This window comes from Panulirus ornatus, chromosome 16, assembly GCF_036320965.1.
Source record: "Panulirus ornatus isolate Po-2019 chromosome 16, ASM3632096v1, whole genome shotgun sequence".
Taxonomy (NCBI): domain Eukaryota; kingdom Metazoa; phylum Arthropoda; class Malacostraca; order Decapoda; family Palinuridae; genus Panulirus; species Panulirus ornatus.
The window spans coordinates 30,848,646-30,872,309 of NC_092239.1; the positions used below are offsets into that span (position 1 = coordinate 30,848,646).

Genomic DNA, 23,664 nt, shown 5'->3' on the forward strand with positions numbered 1-23,664 from the left:
GTTTAACTTACCAGAACCAGTTAAGACTGAGACAGTCTTTTCTACCATGGCTCACTGGGGCAAGCCCTTTCTTATTCAGATAAATTCTGGGTCATTTGGGAAATCTAAGTTAGGGTCGTTAGAAAAGACTTTCTTGAGAAAATAACAGGGTCCGAGGAAAATGATGGCTTGCCGAAGCCAAATCTCAGAGACAAGATGCGGCTCACCTGTGTATAATGTAGTTCACTGTGTTTGACTCATTTAGTAGAGCAAACTTTGACAAGCTTGTGGCGACTGGCTCAATGAGAGGAATTATGGTAATCTGGGAAGCTACGGTTTGCAAGTCATCTGTTTTGCTGTCGAAATCCGGTTCTACTGAAGTAATTCCTGGTTCACTGAAGTAAATTTTGGTCCACAGAAGCAAACTGTACTTCAGATGGAGAAAGTGTGGATCATATGAGCATCATCTGACTTGCTGTTGGCAAACATTGCTTTAGAATAAATCCTGCCCAGTGGGGGAGCTCTGGCTCACTGCAAACAATTCTAATTACATTCCATAAATTCTCCTTCGAATACATTGTTAATCTGTGAGACAACTTCATGTCCGGAGGGAGAAAACGTGACTCAGTGTGTCAGATTCTACCCTGACTGGGAAACTGGTTCAGGAGGTAAACCTCCGCTCCCCAAGGAAACTAAGATTCAGCAGGAAACTCTGGGTTAGTGAGGTCAGCTGTGGCTCGATTTCATAAATTCAGACTCCGAGGGACAAACTGGGGAAAGATCTGGCTCGCCTGGGCAATAGAGACGAAAAAAAAGTCACAAACATTTTCTGTATGCAAACCTGAAGCAGCGCTACACAGAGCGTCCATTCCTGACTGGCCATCCCGGGCACCACAGGCAACACACTCACTGCCGCCACAACTCTCGCATGTTCACATGGGCTTCTCTCCGAGAGGCCCAGATAACCTCGATGATAACATGGATCATTCCAACATACTCTTGTCCTGGTGTGTGTCGTTGTAATATAAAACTCTTTGGAGTTATGTTTCATGAGGAATTTTTCTCTATATCAGAACATGAAACTTTTACACTCCTGCAGAGCCTTCCTGTAAATGCACTTTGCTTTTAGATTTATTTATATGCAAATGTGGTCTTCCCTAGTGTAGCGACCCAGCAGAGTGGCTGGCACACGGGATAGGCGAGCCACCTGCAGCAGGAACTCTGTTCCCAACAAGATATTTCCTCACTTATATCGATAAATAAAGTTCAGAAGAGACACTAATGTTGCTCTGTATTTGAGACTGACCTTGAGGGGATATTCTCGTAGTATTAAAGTGGTGTACCACACACTGGAGTTTCAAGATCTAGTATATCAACATGGATAAAAATCTGTGGAAAACTGTATTATTACTTAATTCACTGACTCACTCTGAGTTTTACAACAGTGAAGCAAAATATATTTAAAGCATAATGATAGAAACATAGCGGACGGACGCAAACCCCTCTGAATACAAAACAAAAATATAATGTACATTAGGCTAGATCAACACATCACTGCGCGAAAACCATCGTATGATCTTCAATATAAACACGACATATGAATAATTAGATATGAACAAGGTTTTTATGGGTTTTCAATGGTCTGTAAACAAGATGAATGTATTCCACTGAGGAATTACTGAAATACATTTTTCTGGTCGTGATTAAACCTCCAGATTCCCCAAAGCACTGCTCGAAACACTGACCTGTTTACTACACTGATACTGAGAAAATGATGTGAAATATCGGCCTAACAAAATAATGACTTCGGTATTAGTAGAGTTTCCTGAAAGCAGATCAATTTAGTTCCCTGAATGGATCATTTCTATTGACTATGTTCTCAGTATTCTTCTGTAAATGTTCGGTTGGATATCTAGCGTTGTGTGGCTGTGTGAATAGGTCCCTGAATATCCTATGAAGCTAACCCGATTGGCGTAACACTTCCTCAGTATCCCTTGAAAACTAGATTACGGCGTGACTACATTTCCACTACACCATAAAGTTGGTTCACTGTTCCAGTAGCCGTTAAAGCGGGATGAATGGTTTGGTGGTTCCTGCGTCGATGCCCTACAGCTGTTTCATTGTATTCACAGTAACCCTAAATCAGAATTACTGTACTCTTTACGCCCATTAAAACTGGTACACTATTTTGATTATGCTCAGTGAGCCCTGAAGATGTTTGCCCTGGGTAAATGTACTTCTGGTGTCTATTGATCTGGTCGACTGTACATTTACACTCCCAGTTAGGTCACGATGACTGGTAGACCAGGTGCATTGGCTCCACACAGTCTCCATCATGAAAGACCCTCACATACGTCTGCTCACCTGTTCTTGTCTTGCTAGCCAATGTTCATAACACAGTGGTGGCGGCTGGAAAAGCTTGGCTGACTTCATACTTCGTTCTGTTTGACTTTCTCTGAAGTTGCATTATTCCTGAGCGCCTCCGGGGCGGCAGCCGGCTACCGGAGCTGCCTCTGACGGGGAGCACACACACACACACACACACACACACACACACACACACACACACATACACACACACACACACACACACACACACACACACACACACACACACACATACACACACACACGTACATCTGCATAATGCGTCAGAGAACTGAGACTCAGATTTACAAATTAAGAAGTGTAGACGTATCCTTGGTAATATATCTGGTAAGAGAAACTGCATCTCTCGACTGTCAATTTTCAGCAGTGACTACGACGCAGCAGAGACTGTAAAACCAGCTTCCAGAGGTGTAATTTAGGTACCAATTACTCAGGACAAATATCCAAACAGATACCACCATGTTTATCTTGTCAACGTCCCCGCAAGTATTGTAAAAATCAGGTTTGTCATGGAAGAATGGAATAAAACTCAAAGCTAAAAGGGGTGTTGAGCCATGGAATAAGTTACCGTCAGACGTATTGAATGCTGACTATAAATACCATCAAAAGTCGTTTGGACAAATATCTTATAAATTCAGGTACACTGAGAAAAACGACAGAAATAAACAGTAAAACGACAGCAGTAACGACAGCAGTAACGGGGACACTAGAAGGCCAATGTGCGGCAGCGGGGAGTCAGTGACAGCTTAAAAACAGCTGAGCGGAATTACATTTTCTTGTCAATTTAAACTATTTTCTTTTTTCTTCTTTACCAGACAATCCAGTCGTGAGCCACTCAGGCTTCCTGTTGTCTGTCTTTATCATGTAAACGCAAGTAAACTTAAGAAGCTTTAAGCCAATATAGCATCCCATCTGATGGTGTACCCAAATCAATTGTTCCATGGTCTTATTAAGAAGACTGTAGAATATATATATATATATATATATATATATATATATATATATATATATATATATATATATACGAATAAAGTGCATATGAACGCGCACCTTCATAGAACATACAAACCTCCAACAGCCAGGATCGAACCTGGCTATTGGAGGTTTGTATGATATATATATATATATATATATATATATATATATATATATATATATATATATATATATATATATATATGTATATGAGAGAGAGAGAGAGAGAGAGAGAGAGAGAGAGAGAGAGAGAGAGAGAGAGAGAGAGAGAGAGAGAGAGAGAGAGAGACTTATGTATTTCCCCAAACATATAAGAACTACAATACTACACTTTATTACTATATGGTAAGTGGGTTTGATCAAAGATATATAAGTGCGAGTAATGAGGACCAGGTGCGGAGCCAAACAAGGTAAATGTCTTGGATTTCATTATGATGCTGATCAGCTTAACTGTCGATAACTTCCTAACCCTGATCATGACGAACGATTGAAGCGTGTTGTGGTCAGCTGGATAGTGAAAACAGGACCAAAACTGGACATCTTTCAGTACGATATTTTTTGAGGATACTCGAATAACAGTGTGCTGAGTTGTATATATTTCTGACCAGATCTTAAGAGGTATAAACACCCTTGACTACGCTGTCCTCATATTTATTATTGACAGATAAAGTATTGACTTCTATACGCTATACTATTGCTCTGTGTAAGCTATATTTACTGAATATCGCATATCAAACTTTCCTGTTATACACAACTTGCCCAGGATCGGCGTCATAAGATCAAGTATCATCAGACAAGGACGACCTAACCCGTGGAGTGCCACAAGGCAGTCAAATTGACTCTTTATTTTCCCGATTATGAACATTCTTTCGAGAATCGCATTTATGTTCATCTTTTCTTATCATTTTACCGTTGCTTGTATCGGCAAGGCAGTTGCCGGTTTTACCATTTCTTGCAATAGATTCTGGATGATGCCACAGTGGAAGTAAAGCGAGATTATATTTATATTCCCGCTAAAGCGGCTTGTGGATCTCTCTGTTGAACTTTCCATCATATTTCTTTATCATGTTTGATTACAACGGGAGGATATTAATCCTGCACATTAATTTATTATACCTTTTACATGGTCATAGTTGGCGTTTGAAGGAGGAAAGAGAAGGAGCATTAAGAGTGGGGTCAAAATGTATTAGTTAAAGACTCAAATTGTGTAGCGATCAGGAAGACGGTTCTGGGAAGGGAAATAATTGGTCGTTGTAGAAGTTTGGTCCTGACGATCGGAGACACATGCACGACGTCAAATTAGTTGTTACAAATATTGAGGAACATAAAAAAGAAGTTGGAATCATTAGCCCATCATCAGTGTGGGGGGACCCCAACCTCTCTCTGTGGAGTGAGGTAACTTCTCCTTACTAGAGAACCTCATGAATATAGATAGACAGATAGATAGTTGCGCGACAAGTCTGCGAAGCATGTGAGAGTTTGGCACCTTCAGCGGCCGGGACATGGCCCGTTCCTCACATTAGGACAGGCGGGACCTGAGGAGTTGAGTTAAGCTGTGCACGACGGGAAGACGTCTGAACCTGACCCATGTCACCTTACTGGAATGGTTCTCAGCAGAACATAATCAGGAACTGAAGTAATTAATGACGACCTGATGTGACAGAGAAAATTTCACAATGTATGTGGAAATAGAAGTGAAAATTAAAGTATTAAGATTTCCATTAATCAGAGTCATCATAAAAGTTAAACCCTTCTGATTCTGTTGCATCTTAGGAGTGTCGGGGATTTCTAGTTTTGTTTTCTGGGAAGTAGATGGGGAAACTACTGTTCTGTCTGGCTCATATGTGTCAATAATTGAACCTCAAGATTATAAACAAGGGTAATTGGCCGTCTTGATCTGCATAAGATTTTCGTAAAGATGATCAACATTATTAACCTCCGTTATGAATACTTGTCTCTACTCGAAGATTGTATTATAAGCGAACTCTCCATCTTGCCCGGCCTTCGTGCTGATCATCTACATCAGTCTAAGCAAGTTTGGTGAGCCTGAGATGTAGCTTAGGGTATGATAGTGGTAACTGTCGTACTCAAGTTGAAATTATTCGTGTCCAGGTGACTGACGTCGGCGGCTGTTGAAGTGACGCGTGTCATGTCGTGTCATCGAAGAAACAAAGTCCCGATGAGGCTTAACCTCAACAGACGTAATTGAATTCTGAACAGAAAGGATTATCAAGATTTTAGAAGGATTAGCCCACAATGCGTACGTGTCTACGTTTCACTTGTCAATTTTCTGTTTCTCTTGCTTGTGACAGTGGGACACCAATCTTGTTACCACGATAATGTAAACATACCTCACTACTGGTCAACTTCTTACTCCAAATATTCTTCACTGTCGACATGGTTATCGGACGTTCATAACTGTATATTGCTGTAAGAAGGTAACTTTTATCACCGTACAATACTGGTGTCATGGGTGGCCCTGTTAGCTGCTACTGTTGACAGGTTTGGAATAGACTATTTTGGTTTGATTTAACTCCTTGAAAACGATGGTACGACCTCTGAGTGCGATGATCAGTCCGATGACCCGTCCCATGAAAGCCAGTCCAGAAGGCTCGCTACTAAAGCACCTTCTGTTGATCTATTGTTACCTTTCCTCTCTACCTCAGAAAGCTTTTCACAACAACTAAAGATAAAAGCGACACAGCGTTTCCTCCCTAAGATGTTCTACCAAAGAAAGACTTGTTTAATTTTAGAAGTGTACTTGTTCTCGTGTTCCTGTGTTGCAGAACATGTATGAAAGGAATCCCGCGGGCTGAAAGGATAGAATAAGACTCCTCTGTTCCTGAGCCAGACCAGAGGAGAGACAACCATAGTCACAGCTGCCTGGAGGGATCTGGAAATGGAGTAAATATTCTGCGGCGATCTTAGCAAAATGTTACTTTCTCTTAGATATGATAGTCATCCTAACTATGAGCAGGGAAGAGGTTTCAGAACAGCGAAAACGGGCAGGTACTTGGATGAGGCGCCTACTGCCCCTGTCGAGGTTCCTACATAGGAGGAGGGAAGATCCTGTGACTTAAGAAAAGAGTACAACATGTCTGTCCCACCTGCAGGAGTCTAGCAGAGTCTCGGGGATGGTGAAGGCTTTCGATGACGTCGTTTATGTCTCAAACGAGACGAGAAGTTCATCTTTTGACATGAGAAAGTTCCTGATGAGCAGTTATCCATTAATATATAAGGCTTTGAACCTCCAAGGCAGCCTTATGTGAAATGAGAATTTATCCTCTCGACCACCCCACTGGTATCAAGGCTGGGTTTTGATGATGAGTAAACATCAACCTGATGTCCAACACGTTTAAACTCTTTCGTTATATTTCGTTAATGTTGTAGCTTTGCTATGAGACGTTCAGAGAGACTTGTAACGGTTTCCCTGTATCCAGCAGCCTCCAGCAGATATGTGTACAGATAGAACAATAAGTTGCCACATTAGACCAATATGTCGTCCAGGTATCAAAACATGAAGCTGGGACATCAGGAAATGCCTTCCATTTGTCTCCTGCTGCTGCGTCTGCCCTGCAGGGAGCCAAGCAGACAGTAGGAACAGAATAAGTTCCTCTCCTGTATGTATTTGCATTTTTTCCATTTCAGATAATGGAGACAGAAGGAGATTATTAACACATTTGTACATTATATGGCAAGGCAAAACAGATTTGCTCAACAGTTGGGGAAAATTCTAATCAAAAGATGTTTGATCCTTAACTTACAGCTGTACCGAGGCCGCTAAAAGGATTGTCGGTGTTAAGTGAGGTCTGCATCCGTAAGGATTAATGCTGAGCTTCTGTATGGGAGGGAGTGTTATCACCCCGGCCAAACCTCTACCAGTACTCAATACTAGTGAACTCGTTACTGTGGCTTACCTCTCGCTCGTTGTCTGGGTATCATGAGCAGGCAGGACGGACGGTGTCAGGTGCTCATATGTCTTCACCATCCAGGTGCTCTAAGATCTACACAGCGGCCACGAAGATACCAAAGAAGGTACTCAGTGTTTCAGACATTGTTCACAAGTTGTTCCCCCTTGGCAGCGGGCACGTACTGCCAGATACATGTGTACACAAGGTAAGGACTGATCAGGACATCACGAACATAATCCGCGAGCATGAAGCAGGTGATCCGCAGGTGAATAGAAAACAATACAGGTTTTCTTAGCTTCCAGAACAGAGATGAAGATCATACCTGGAACCTTTCTGTAGGGTACCATGCCTCAGGTTGACAACAGCTGCAGGCCTGCTCCAGCCAGCGGCGGTCACACACACGTTATGATGTTCGCCGATAGCCATAATAACAATGGGATTGGCTTTGTCAGGGTGTTCTCAGAAGGCGAGTGTTATTGTTCGGCTTTTGAAATGTGTAGTGAAATCTCGTCTGGATTACTAACATAAACAGGTGTTTGCATACTTCAGAAAAGGCAGATTAAAAAGCAAGTCAAACATGAATTCTAATATATCATTTTGGTTGATTTTATAAGCAGAATTTTATATAATGTCTCAATTGAACATGATCGTTCACATCCAAACGCAAAGTTCTCAATATTACGTAAATTGGAGAATAAAAGATGATAGACATTCTTCTCAGGACTGAACACATTATCTTTCAGAAGTTCTCACAGGCGTAATCATCGTCTGTGATCCATTGTTCATTCCCAGTATCGTGGTAAACAAACCTCAACATTGATCTGAAGAATATTTCATCTAATCAAATCCAGTTACTATGTAGGTTCTGTAGGAACACCTCCGGCCGTAGAAAACTCTCTCTCTCTCTCTCTCTCTCTCTCTCTCTCTCTCTCTCTCTCTCTCTCTCTCTCTCTCTCTCTCTCTCTCTCTCGCGGGCTGGGTGTCTTCCCTCAAGAGTTACTACCTTCTCCATCTTGCATCGTGGAAGTTCCTGACTGATCATCAAAGCATGAGGCGCTGAGAGCCCAGGTATGATTTTTTTCACCAACATTTCTCAAGCAACTGATGTTGGAGTTTCCTGATTGTAGCAAGACGAAGAGCATTTTCATAACCCCTGACCCTCCTAGGCAGCAAGGGGTAGAGAGAGAGAGAGAGAGAGAGAGAGAGAGAGAGAGAGAGAGAGAGAGAGAGAGAGAGAGATAGAGAGAGAGAGAGACAGAGAGAGAGAGAGATCAGGATTTATGTCATGGCCAAGTCGGTTAGTTTGTGTAAGACACGACAAATGTGTAATTATTTAGTGTTGTAAAGGTTGAATAACGAACTAGAAACTCTTGTCTGTATATAGCAACACATAATTCCATGAGGTCTGGTCTTCTCCTGATGATGATATACCAGGCAAGTGACTCAGGAGTGAAGGGTCTCAAGAAGCAAGAAGTGACTCTGTCGAGACAACTGATGTGGGTTATTCCTGATCTGTTGCGTAAGGTCCAGACGAGGTTTGGAGAAATTCAGGAAAATCATTATGTTGAGCAACTTCTAAGAGACAAAGATGAATTTTTGAAGAATGAAAGTTGTATAGATGTCTGTCTGTCTGTCTGTGTGTGTGTGATGGGTATCAAGACGCACCACGTAGTACCTACGCTGCTGTGTTCATCATGTACTAAAGTATTGGACCTCTCCCAACCAGTACACCTTTGTGGTACGTTAACAAAGGCCTACATTTGGCTATGTATCATCTCACTGCAGCTCATACACCTGACTGCAGGTAGACAGCCATGTGTCCACCTGATACATCAGTGGCAGACTCTTGTCCTCGGCAGATCAGTGATCAACCGTTGTGTACCAAATGGATCAATGACAAATTATCTTGTCCTCGTAGATTAATGAACAATAACGCCGCATACATTGACGGAACGGCAGCCAGTGACTGTCAGATACAGAGGGACTGACAGTCAGTGACTGGTATAACGCCGGGTCATTAACCACCTGCCTCCTCGTCCCGAGGGACCAACAACCGACACCAGCCAGTCAGTGAGGGTAGCAGGGCGTCCACACACACGGCTGAGGACAACCTTACATACCACATGAAGACGAAGAGCATCGAGCATCAGGATCGATAGTCTTGTCAGACGAGATATAACAGCAAGATGAATCACTGTGTTGCCCCCAGCACTCTTAGGAGGAAGTGTTTCCAGCAACAACCTCAGTATCAGGGATTCCCACCAACCTTGCCAGGAGGAGGTGTTGCCTCACGTCAACACCTAGAGAGGTGGTATATCAATAGAGAAGACTTTATCATCAATGATTATAGAAGGCAATGATAACATTACTATAGTTGTTGTAATATATTGTCCTTTAACTGGAGGTATGACAGCCAGGTGTAAATCATACGCTTTGTTTGGCGGAGAGGGAAAGGTGTGGATATGATACGCGGTTTGGTTATATATAGTTCGCTTCATAGTCTTCTATGTGATAGTTATATAGCAGTCTGTCTTTATGTTATATTACGGTGTGACACGTAGGACTTAGGCGTGGACTTTGTATCTGCGTGGTTGTGCAGATGACATGTACAATACTTCCTCTTGTGTGTTAGTGAGGTAGGGTCTTGTTTACCTATGGCAGTAGATTAATTTCCTCCTGAGAACGGGTCAGGTTCAGCCCGGCGGTGTGTGGTGTAGGTGTCTATAATCTCGCGCCTTCGTCTAAGGTACTGTCAAAGTCTGCCCTAGTGTCAAGCTTGTATTAACCAGCGTTTTTGTCATGTTCACATCTAACAGTTTGCAGTTGTCATAAGTGAAGTTTGCAACTGTATATAGTGTTCATATCATCTGCTTACATGTTTGGTGTTACGAGCCAGATTTTCCTGGGCTCGAGACTTGTGTCAGTCCTGGGAGCGGATCTGAAGCTTCGAGCTTGCGAGATGAACTCCCATTATGTTGTTATTCATGCTCTTATCATATTATCAATTGCGTATTGTAGTATTGTATTTTCTGTTTTGTATTCATCTTATGATACTGGAAGTATAGTTCGTGTGTTAGTATAAAGTTGATATAAAGTATGTTATTGGTTTCGTAGTTCCTGTGTTAGTATAAAGTTGATATAAAGTATGTTATTGGTTTCGAACAGATGATGGTTCGACTTGGTTACGTCGGGTCGGAAGGAATGTGGTTGGTGGTCTGCCACCCTCACAGTCAGTACCGGACTGACTGTTGTTAAGTTAAATCGTGTCGTTTGATGATTTTGCCATGAAATCGTCTGCTCTATTGTGCACTCCTGCCCATCCTTCAGCGGGAACATAGAAGAGGATACAGAGTACACCAAAGATTCAGGATTGAAATACATTATAAGGTTTCATAGTGAGAAAAGTGTTATCAACGACTGGGCAACATGGAAGAAAGTATTCAACACCTTAGACGGTAAGTGAAGTTTACAACGGTTGAACAACAATGACTCGATGACATGACGTATCAAGATATAAAATAAATGAAATATTTACAATAAGCAAAATTATGAGACTTTTGAAGCCTCTCTCTCTCTTTGTGCTTTAGTTGTTTGATAGAGTTAATATTTAACTTAGACTCCATCACTTCGGAACGTCATGTTTTATATCTTACATTTATTTCAGTATAGAATGTATCTAGTTTGTTTCATGTTTTAAGTAGCTGAGTCGTTGTTACTTTTGGGTAAAATATTGTTGACATATTTAGTTAGAATATATTTTATGCATTTGCTCGTTAATCTACTCTGGTCATACATCTCTTTTAATGAACCTGGATAATAATGAATGATAATTATCGTATATATTCAAGTGATTTTTAATTGGTTTGTTGAGAACAGCCTTAAGCTCGTAACAGCTGAGGACTTTGGCCAGTTTGTTACTTCAGCGACTGAGTTAAGTAATCACTTAGACACCCACATGGAACTATACAATATTTTCCCAAATCCAGTTGTTAGTCACAAGTTATATGTTTTCTTCAGAAATGTTAAATTGTCTATCATACATCATTGCTCAACACACCTTGCAACCCACGCACTTGTATGACACAGGTAAGACATGTGTAACGTATGATTAGAAGCCATGTTAGTGGTGTCTAACCCAGAATTTCCTGGAAACATGTTCTCATAAAGAGTTACTTTTTCATGTTAATTTTGCACGCAAGGTTATCATTAAGTTCATACATTTTAAACATGTTTTTTGTAAGGAAAAGTATCTTACAAAGCTTTGTATGATACATTATAACACCACAGATGAAACGCTCACTGGTCTGGCCTCATAATTCTTCATGATATTGTAATACATCGATTGTTAGTGACATTTTCTGTCATTTGCTTTGATGTAATATTGATTTCATACTTCGATGGAATGACAATGAAAGATGCCGACCATGATTATTAAGAAATTTGTCTTACATTCACGTTTATTAACCCATCGAAACAATACGATTTGTATCTTTATTTCGAAATTCGTCTGACCGATCCGGGAGGTACCTTGTTCCCTCGTACGTACGTGTTACGTGGGTTTGTGTTGGTACCTTGTTCCCTCGTACGTACGTGTTACGTGGGTTTGTGTTGGTGTATATCTTGTGAGTTACGACTGTTCTCCAGCAGACAACCATGTCGTACATCACGTCATAATCTGACTCTCTCATGCGCTCATAACTAACCCCTTGAGCACAACAGCAAAACCCTCTGCATGACCGAACGAACCTCAAGGTTCTGCTGACCATACAGTCGCGCTCACCGCTGGTCGTATCCTCGTGTTCGTGATGTCGTGACCTGACCTGACCCTTCAGGCGCTGATTCTCACTTTGGTATAGTGAACAGTGTTACCAACGGGCCTCATGACGTGTAGAATACTGAAACGTGAAATAATTTTCACCCTGTTCATGACTGATTCTGAGGCGCTACAGAGGTCGTGGAGCGAGTGTAGGTACAGATAGACAGGTAGACAACAGCAGTCATCATGTCCACCTTGTTGCCCTAAACGGCAGGTCTGAGGCACGTACCGCTTTTAGGTCAAGATCGTCTGGAGGTTGAGCAGTTGTTACCTGCACAGTGCATGAGGAGTTTAGATGTCCCTGGATGGCTGTTTAGTCAGTCGTCAGTTCATAGCACAGTAGAGGTGAGGTTGCCAATAGGGGACAGTCACTGGACCAAACGTAACGAGAGTACAAGTTATGATAAGCGAGAATATCATACAGTCAGGATAGTTATGGTGATTATATGACTGTAACGTTGGATATGATGATGGGGTTGAGGGAGCGACTGATAAGATAGGACTCATTCCCGACAGGAGAAGGCTGGTAGATCCTACAAATGTAATCATTTTCATCCGCTGTTGCTGAGGGTAACATTGTCATGTATGGGATGACCACGTAAGATAATGAGATTTCTTTCCCGGGAATGGTTTTAGGTGTAGATATAATGAATGAGGAAAAGTTAGCTTCATATAGATAAAGGAGATTCTCGTATCCATCAGGAGAGAGTGAGGAAGCAGTGGATGGCCTCGCCACTGAGGCTTCCCACTCTGGCCACCACGACGGCTGGAATGATTGTGAAGTGCACCTGGTGGGAAACCCGAGAGAAACTTGCTTATTTGAACATGTTAGAGAAAAGTGATCACGTGGATGAATATCTGTTGATACTCGTGTGTCCACTGATGATCGCAGTGCAGACAACCATCATTAACGGATATAGCTAAATGAACATGAAAGATAAGCCACGTTATGGCAGGTTCATTAAGGTTAAATCTGGCGCAGTAACCATCAAACTAATCTTGCATAATCCATACTTAAAAACATCAACAAATCTCATCGCTGAAGGGACGGAGAAATGGACGTCATCATATTTTGCGGAGCTGTGGATGAAATCACATGAGTCACAGTATTTTTGTGGACGTTATATTGTTGCCTTCGTGAACCCGCTGATCGCGATGATGCGATCCTTGAGAAAGACGGTACGACCCTTGGATATGGTGATGTGGTCTTTGAGCTGTAGAATATTCTTCGTTTTCTTCTGCTGATGGTAAAATAGATATTCGATACTCCTTTGTGAATATCAAGAATACTCTGGTTCAAAAAGAGAATAAATCTAAATAGAAATAACCGTAAAAGTTCAAACTGAGGATAAGAAAACTTAGATGTTTGGTTGTGGTGAGCTGAGACTAAGCTGAAAGAATTAGCATTCTGATTATATGGGTCTGGCTGACACAGAGACGTGATGATCCTTCAACCTTTCCACTTTCAATATATTCCTAACACCAGTTGACGTCATGCATACACTTTACGCTGATGGAGATTTTCTGTGTAATTATTACTTTCCTCTTCAGTTTCTGTGTCTGCAGTGTATGTAGAGGGTTTTGGTTACATAACCATCTGGCAGTCATCCTACGTCATGTCATCGTGTTTCATTCTACGCCATCCTGTATCCTCCTACGTTACTCTATACCATTTTGTGTTCACTTCTATTTTCCTGTGACATTCTGTGTCAACCTGAGCAACTTTGTGACCTCCTTTCTCATTCTTCACCATCCTGTGTCATCCTGTCCATTGTATGTTATTTGGTGTCACCCTATGTCGTCCCATGTCATCTTTTGGAACACTTAACTACGGGACAGACTATCCCGTGTGAAAGGTCCTCACAAAGAGCCCAGTGTGAAAATATCAACACACAACAGGGTATTGTCTGGTATAACTGGGGGAGGAAGGGAGTGTAACACGTACGGTTATATTGTGTTCAGTCGTCAGTTGTTAACAACCATGAATTCCACAACCTCTTCCCTGGCACTCTAGTTAGACTAAAGGGTCACTTGCCCGCCAGAGGAAGGTGGAGGTAGTATTTTGTTAACCTATGAGAGAGATAGTAACGTGTGGTGTGTTCAGCCTCCATTGGGAAACATTAATTTCTACATTTTGTTTCCTCATCACGTATAAAAGAAATTAGCGCCCTTTGATCCAACAGCAGTAACGTAAATCAGAAATTCTGTTGACCATCCACCGAGCTCAGCATTAATGACATCCCGGCGTCGAAAAATGATGAGTCTTATAAATAGCTTTAACCATGTGATGACGTATGGCTCACCATACATAACCATGTGATGACGTATGGCTCACCATACATAACCATGTGATGACGTATGGCTCACCATACATAACCATGTGATGACGTATGGCTCACCATACATAACCATGTGATGACGTATGGCTCACCATACATAACCATGTGATGACGTATGGCTCACCATACATAACCATGTGATGACGCATGGCTCACCATACATAACCATGTGATGACGTATGGCTCACCATACATAACCATGTGATGACGCATGGCTCACCATACATAACCATGTGATGACGTATGGCTCACCATACATAACCATGTGATGACGTATGGCTCACCATACATAACCATGTGATGACGTATGGCTCACCATACATAACCATGTGATGACGTATGGCTCACCATACATAACCATGTGATGACGCATGGCTCACCATACATAACCATGTGATGACGTATGGCTCACCATACATAACCATGTGATTTCCAAGATAGTAACCCAGACAGTCTTGATGACGTCATTCCTCCCACCGTACAGAGGCAGACTGAGCCACAGTCAGGTAAACTGAGCATCTGTTAGCCTCCACGTTAAAATACTGTCATCAGTCTTTTATCTTCATAAAGAGGAAATTATACTTGTGGAGATCAATTTGATATGTTTATGTATATTTGCGCCACTTAATATCAAATTAGTTTAATGCACTAATTACCAGACAAGCACAAAAATGATCTAAATGAAATCTGAGAAATATAATCAAAACCATATGGACAGATTTTGTCCCACAATATGGCATGATACATAATGTCAGTGTAACATAGTATGTGAAAGAAACGCATTGGACATAAAGATTCTTATGGTAGAATATCTTAAAGAATAATGATTTGAACGATAGATATACCAACTGGTAGAATTACATGTTAATGTTAACAAAAACACAAGTATAGCTACATTTTAGTTTTCTAAAGTTACTCTGCGGTATATGAGTGTTATGGATCTTGGATGTTATGAAAGTTCTTCAAACATTTATTGTTTATTGATCAACGAAATACTATTTCTCAAAGGTGACCAAATTCGATCTGGTTGTTCGTTAAAATAACTGGAGAATTAGGACGAAAAACTGAAGACGATCATACGACTCTATTAAGCACGAGGAAACAATCCTTGAGTAAAATGGCAGGTACACTGGTGGGGTACCGTTGGGCCAGGTCAAACAGCACTACTTTAACAGTAAGATCTAACTTGGGAACTTGGGAATCTACTGTTGTTGCCACATAACTGGAGACAACACTCGCTCTGAGAACTTACGTGAATTATACCTCAGAACCCTCAGTCACTCAACCCAGTGTGGCCTTAACACGACAAGATGGTTGGATATTCTTATGTTTGCTTTTGTAATTTGACCACATTCATAACCTTATTACAGATGATTCTGTCGAAGGAAAAGTGTTCACGTGACAAAATGAAATTCAGCCTGGAATTTATTGGAGTAGATTCAACAGTTCTCTTCTTGGCGGACGCATTATATCACAAGAGAAGGTGACGGTTATTGTGGTCAGTAATGTGATGTCACATTTACAACATGTCAGAATTCAACACTTCTCGTACCAGCTGTATCATCTCACTTTCACTCATTAGCTCTTTTATTTCAGTCTCTTTGTTTCGCCAATATATACTTTGTATATTTTTAGCAGAGAAATACGTACACATCTCACTTTGGGATCTTTGGCTTGTTCCTTAATAACATAACCCTGAAGGAATATTTGTCTTTGCTATTTACATAACAACATATCCCGAAATGAATATCTGTCTCTAAATGCAATATTTACAACTTTTTTGAAGTCTTCTTTGGTCCTTTGTAATTTTCATGAAAAGAGTGCACTCATTGTTTTTTCTAAATAAGTAATGATATCTGACCCGCCTAGATAAAATGCTTATCAAGTTGTCATAATGATGTTGAAACTGAACCAATTTGGATGATACAGACCTTTAGTAATGTTGCTTTCATTGTATCAATTTTCTTAACAGTACACGACGGGTTGTAGTTCATCCTTTAACAACATAGAGGAGGACACGAGGGTTTTCTCTTCAAGTAATATAAATTGAAATAGTGAAAGTACATGTGTCGCAAGCTGCCATGTTGTACGTCAAGAGCCGCCTTGGTGGGGAACTATTGCCTTTAACACTGACTGCCTTATTCTTGGCTGGACCCTGACTCTCGCGTTTCTCTCCCTTGGTAACTCGTTTCCTTTGAAGGTTGACGTCTGTGGAGCTCCACTTCTGTCGTGTTTCTCCAACTGTACGCTTCCTTCACCCATTCTGCCTCGCTGAACACACACACACACCGTCCCACTGTATTGTTTACAAAAAGTCTTTTTCATTTTCTGGTTTTCACATATAATGAACACCTTTAGTCGTAAAAGATTATTGAATCTACACAAAAGTTTCTCGTATTCAATAATATGTATCTTTTTTTATTGTTTCATATTGACTTCGTTTTTTCTTTTCATACGGAAAACTGGACCAAAAACATAGATGAAAGGAACAAGAATACTGTTGAGTACAGGATGCTTAGGACGAAGATGAGAAGTGCTTCATACTCCAATATTTTTCTCATATTCAAATGATTTATCTAAGGTTTAACCCTTGGGGACGATTTTGTGACTCTTGAGCACGATGGTACGACCTTTGGGTTTAATGCCTGGCCTTTGATCTGGTCTTTCCGGGTCAAGTGAAAACCAAACCATCATACCCCGGAGCATGAAGAAGTTATGACATCATGTGCAGATCAACAACTGATGTCTTCCAGTTATCGTTTGTCTGAGGACATATCAGGCTACGGGGATCAAAGGTGAATCGATATCTTGATCTTGAATTCATTGTGAACTTTTCCTTTTTGACTTAGATTTGACTAGAGGTCTTCGGGGGTCATCAATATTTCTCCTCCGTTATTGTCATCTCCTTCAAGCATTCCAGGTTGTTAAGACAAAAATTTACCCGTCAAGAGCTGTATTCAAACCATGAAATTATCTATTTCAGTCACCAAAACCAGAAACTTGCAGAGAAATTGGAACCTCACCACAAAGAAAATAATCAGAGTTTTACAATGCTGAATATAATTTTCATCAGAAACTAGGACTTTATTTATTGTTAATTTCCCCAGAGTAATGACTACATCAAGCAACAACTGTATGAAGGAAGAGTGAGGTCAGCGTTTGCGCCTTAGGGCAACAAATCTCTTGTGGAGCCACTGACAGCCACACCAAAGTGCTCTCTCATGCTCACTAAGTACAGGTATCCGGTGACGTACATACTGTATTCTTATCAATTTTTGCCATATATAGTCACCAAGATTATGTGTAATTTTAAAACTTTCTCTTTCCTTTTCGTTAATACTTTGAGCACGAACCCTTGGGTATGATGCCCCTATCTTAGCTTGATCCTTGTAGGTCAGATGAATGGCCAGGCCATCAAACCCAAGGACTACTGTCGTGATCAGGGGTCGTGCTGTCGTACACAAGAGGTGTACCGTTGTACTCAAGGGTGGTATCGTCGTTCTCAAGGGTCGTACCGTCATGCCCTGACGCTGACTTACAGCCTAAAGCACCACAGACGCTTTTAAGCCAAGTGGGTCCGTCATCTCTCCTTTCAAAGGAATTCGACCCCTTCACTGAAAGTTCACACGGGAGTGAACTCTCCACTTCCTCAAAGCCTAAGCCACAAACCCAGACCAGAGGAGCAGGTCGGGACTACACAAGGGAGTGGAATCCCTAGTTCTCGTAAGCCGAAGCCACAAACCCAGACCAGAGGAGCAGGTCAGGAAGATGTACCACAAAGCCTCCATCCCTCAGTGTTGAGGGTGGTGGGAGCTTGTGCTGTAGCCAGCAGTGTGCAGGCCATGACCAGTATAGACGTGCCACCATAAGTCTTCTGCTCTCAACCCTCACGAATTACGACTCCTTGTCTGGCCATTTCCTCCCGCTCTATCCTGCGCCATCTGTGCTTGTTGTCCGGAATTATGGTACTTTATTACTTTTCTTGACTTGTACTTAATTATATAAGTGTTCGAGACTCTCTCTCTCTCTCTCTCTCTCTCTCTCTCTCTCTCTCTCTCTCTCTCTCTCTCTCTCTCTCTCTCACACACACACACACACATTAAGTATTGTTTCTCTCATTTATCTCTGTTTAAAAGCTAATCCTCATCGCCTTGCTACCGAGTTATTAAGATGGATATTTCTCATTCACTGTCACTGTCTCATCACCGTTGAGGCAAAACTTAGTCAACAAAATCAATACTTAAATGTTTTAGAGGAAATTTAACCGAAGGCAACTGAAGGACAGCTTCAGCTGTGCACATGGCTGATGTTTGATGTCTGTGTGTTGCGGTGACGTTCTAAATCCGAGTGAGGTGTGAGGTGAAGCATAGCTGGTGAGGTGATATTCACGGGAACGGTACAACCAGAGTAACACCGTTGTTTACTGTACCTCCTGTTGTGTGCACTGCTGCCTGGCGGGCTTGACCGTTGACGGCACGACGACACTTGGAGTGAGGGACTTTAAGAATGATGATCCTTGTGTATCATTGTCAGGACCTCGACGTCCTTATGATATTTCACTTATTAGTTATGATCTTACGGGTTGTGACCTGTTGTTACTCGTTCCTCTACTTTATCGTCTTACGGAAGACATGATGAGGCACCTACCGTTCAAAAGCCCTGTGCAAACTCTGGGGATTTTGTAGCCTTTGTTGTCTAAGTTGTACAAATATGTGTTGTGAAGTAGTCAGTATATCCTGGCTAAAATATTGTTGCAACAAACGACGAGAGCACAGAGTTGTGCGTGAGTCGTACTGTTGTCTGTTCGATGACACGAGTGGCACCTAGATCATGTGAGGTTTGGTAACAAATAACTCCAAGATTGAAATCAGTTGTGTCAGCTGATGCCCACTCACTCAACAGCCTCAGGTCACGAAGTCCTCGTGTTTAATTTTTTACCTAACGAGATACGTCAACCAACATCACTGTCAACAGTAAGTAGTTAACTGCTGGTATACCTACCAATCAACTTAGTTGGTCTGGAACCTGCATCTTGGCTGTCAAGTGTAAGTCAGGAGGTTAGTGGGTTAGGATCCTCCTCCAAGTGTTAGCTAGTAGGTTCCATCTTGAGTGTCAGTGGAGGAACAGCCCCACCCGGACAGTATCCTCGACCGTCTGCCACAGTCTGGGGCAATTATCGCTTGAGCCTAATATCCTCTTAGTGTCTGCCTTCCACTGTGAGATAGGCCAGTGTGGCCACTAAAGTGCGATGGCCCGATGTAGTCACCGCAGTCAGGCGGTCCAGTGTGGCCACCACTGTGACATGGTCCAGTGTGGCCACCACTGTGACATGGTCCAGTGTGGCCACCACTGTGACATGGTCCAGTGTGGCCACCACTGTGACATGGTCCAGTGTGGCCACCACTGTGACATGGTCCAGTGTGACCACCCCTCTTCCTTACGTCGCTGTACTTCCTTGTGTAATTTGTATTTCTATATTTATACTGTAAGATGATAGGCTTGTTGGTCATGACACCAGAGACCGTGGCCTACACGTCAAACATCTGAACAATCTTGATGGTAGATGAACGTTTTCTCCAGCCTCACCTGCCCCTCGGAAGGAAAAACAGACAGACTAACACTGTATTGACAGCTTAGTCCCGTACTGATCCCTGTTTGGCTGTACATAAATAAGGAGATAAACAGAAATATGATTTTTTTGTTTTCCTTTCATGACCACAAGGCTTTCCTTAGTGAGGTAGAGTCCGCAGCAGACGACTATAGCCTTCACGGAAAAAATCCTTGTTTGTTTCCTGTTTCTGTTCTTCCGTAAGTGGTGATGTGGGGGGGGGGGGGGGTCTCTCAGCCAGCCAGCCCCTCCTCCCCCTCTCCGTCCCTATGAGTCGCCTTCTACGAGGCACAGGAGGTACGTGAGTCCTATTGCTTCTCTCCTGTCCCACCGGAATATATCGCTGGGATGTATATCTTTGAATGAAAGGGTTAGAACGCAATCTATTTTGAAAGACAATTGTTAAGTAACGTCACCAGACGCGGTGGAACACCCCAGCTAACAACACTGAGCTAAGAAAGATCACACTATCATACCCAAGCTTCTTACCCTCCTGTTCAAAGGTCACACTATCATACTCCCAATATATATATATATATATATATATATATATATATATATATATATATATATATATATATATATATATATACTGGATATACGTTTAAGAATAGACTTGATAGATATTTCGCTTCAAGTCCACGACTTTCATTATTTGCGACCCCTTAGTCAAACTGACAATTTGCAAGGTAATCTCTTTGAGTAATTTGTATACTTTCTAACTTTTCCCACACCGTTCTGTGAGTTTCTGATATCAGCCGCTATCACAAACAGCCTCGAAAGGGCCCAGTGGTCTGTTTCTGTTTGAAATCTTTTGTATTCCTTTGTATTTCACAACAAACAATTCATTGAGATACGGTCATTAACAGTCTCCCCAGTTCCCTCTGAACTTTGTAGAATGTGTCCAAACACCAATGACCTCACGTAGGAATACGTAACACAAGATAATCTTTGTGTCCAGGTGATGAAAATGCTCCACCATTTATACTTTATTGTTGAAGTTTGGTATTGGTCTGCAGTGTACACGTCAAAGCTACAGAATTTGCATATTATTCAGAGTAGGTCAAACATCTGCAGCCAGATCTAGGCTTAAGCATAGTGACAGCCTCTTTATGTGGCACCGCCTCTGATGATCCACACCTTGTGTGTGTTGAGCACGTCATCCATCGTCTCCAGGAACATTCACCAACACTCATTCATATCTACAATGTTCACGGGGTCGTGATGATACGATGTCAGTTACTAAGTTAATTTGGAAGCTTAAATAACAGGGTAAAAGTACGTATTTTCTCACATTTTGCAGTAGCTTATATTGCTTGTTGTAAGGAAAAGGAATGAAAAAAGACAAAAAGAATAACTTGTAAACAGAACATACAGAAGAGGTGACAAGAAGTCCTGTAGATCTGCCCACAGGAGGTACTGGTCGATTTGTTCTGCTGTTTTGCTGCACATGATATTTGTATAGTCGCGCACAACCGTATCATGAATGGAGAATATAATTTTGTGTCGATTCAGATTTCTTGTTCAAAATGCTTAGATGCCAGGTGAGGCAATATAGCGTTGCTTGCATTTGGTTGGACGATGTGACCAAGTTAAGTTGGACTATCTATGGTGAGTTAAAGCAGAACTTAGGTATTATGGTCTCTATACAGCTGACAAGGCAGCACTAAGCTAAGGTAGTCTACTCATGGTTAGATGATGGAATGCTAAGTTGTTAGAGGAAGCAAAAGCAAGTTAGATAGGGCTACTTGTAGTTTGTAGGAACTGACGTTGGTTGTCTGAGATTACGTAAGCTCACATGTGATTGTAATGCCTTGGAGGAGGAGGCCTAGACGCCAACTCAGGAAGGCTGGACTAGGTTAGCTTACATTTGAAGACGCTTGAGTGATACTGTGCTCGAATAGATGGAGTGGATGGATGAATAAGGCTAAACTGGGGCCGTACTGTTTTTCTTTTTTAGGGGGTGAGATGGGGGGGGGGTTGTGAGACAATAGTGGGACAGATGGGAATAGCCTTGGACAGTTGGGATAGTCTGTGACAGTTGATGTGTTATGTTCGGTGGGAATCTTCTGTTACAGTTGGGCACCTGGAAATAGACGAAGCCAGACTGAACTGTTTGGGCAAGATGTTGTGTACCAGCTGTGCAGCGTCGAACCCTAAGGAAACGCTAGAAGCAAAATGAAGTCACATTAACTCGGGCTGTAGTAATCAAGGTGGAGCTGTCCTGGACTGGGAGGACACTGTTTTAGAATGAGTCGGTCAGTTCACTGATGGCACACTGGAAAGTGTTTTACTATAATAAGCATAACACTGTATGAATTATCTATACCTAATATTAGGTTCCTTCTCCAGATAAGTCTACTTGCTGATTCCTCTCATTGCCTAATAGTTACATAATTTATACAAAGACATCTGACTGAAGATTCATGAATACAGCACGGGTTGCTTTCTACAGGATGTTTTACTATACACTTTCCAGTGCCACGATCAGACTTGGCTGTAGACTCGGTAGGCACATAGCCTCGTCAGTACAGTGTAAAGTCACCGAGTCTGCATCACTTCCTCAGTGGATGGATCATCTCATGCCATGGCTCTCGTGTTTGTGGCAACTTGCTCCAGAATGGGCACCACACTCCACTGAGTCCAGTCCCATTTACACTGGGAGAGGAAGTGGTAAAAGAAAGTGATAACGTGGCTTTGTTCACCCTCGTAACTCGCAGCATATTGATGGTTCACTCACACTACCTCCCAGAGCTGAACATCATCAGCTCGTGGTTAGTATCGTCTTCCGTTTGGCTGTTCTAGTATAGTTCTGATTTTGAACCATTGTATTGCATTTTATTCACCTCCATTTTCAACTGACTTCACGAAATTATTATTCCTTTCAAGGATTTATTTCTTGCGTGCCTCGCTGAGTACAGGAACTGCCTCTGCCTGTATCCTCAGTCAGCGCTCCTCTGAGAGCACCTCCAATATCTTGGTCAAACATAAGCTACAGGTCGTCTGCCTTGCTAATGAGCTCTGGGTTCTGGAATCACTTTAAGTAATCTCTCTCTCAGTTTTGTGGGACGAGCCCCGCCATCCAGTGTGGGGTATATTTGCCTGCACGAATATCATTTCACTATTTCAGAGAGTTTCAACACACGAGTGATTTCTCCATTCTGATGGGCTTCAGCCTGGGTTTCTGATTTTACAAATATAGTTTCTGAGGCACATGGTGGGTTTGCTCTCATTGTTGTGTGGTGGGTCCTGTCACATGTGTCAGCCCACCGTGTTGTGTGGTGGGTCCTGTTACATGTGTCAGCCCACCGTGTTGTGTGGTGGGTCCTGTTACATGTGTCAGCCCACCGTGTTGTGTGGTGGGTCCTGTTACATGTCTCAGCCCACCGTGTTGTGTGGTGGGTCCTGTCACGTGTGTCAGCCCACCGTGTTGTGTGGTGGGTCCTGTCACGTGTGTCAGCCCACCGTGTTGTGTGGTGGGTCCAGAAGCCATGCCCCGCCTGCCTTAAGCGTGACACATGATGAACGACACGACCCTCTGCATGATGGCCAGACCACCGCACACAAGGATACTCACAGACCGTACCGTCGTGCTCACAGACCGTACCGTCGTGCTCGCAGACTGTACCGTCGTGCTCACAGACCGTA

General features: G+C 42.2%; 1 protein-coding gene across 1 annotated transcript in view; it reads left to right on the top strand.

Moving 5' to 3' along the window:
- Positions 1-10,448: 10,448 nt before the first annotated feature.
- The window catches only part of LOC139754206 (uncharacterized), a 94,103-nt gene continuing 80,887 nt past the window's right edge, over positions 10,449-23,664 (top strand). Inside the window, exon 1 of the mRNA XM_071671445.1 lies at positions 10,449-10,708. The gene's annotated coding sequence lies outside the window, so the exon portion shown is untranslated. The remainder of the gene's footprint in view (positions 10,709-23,664) is intronic.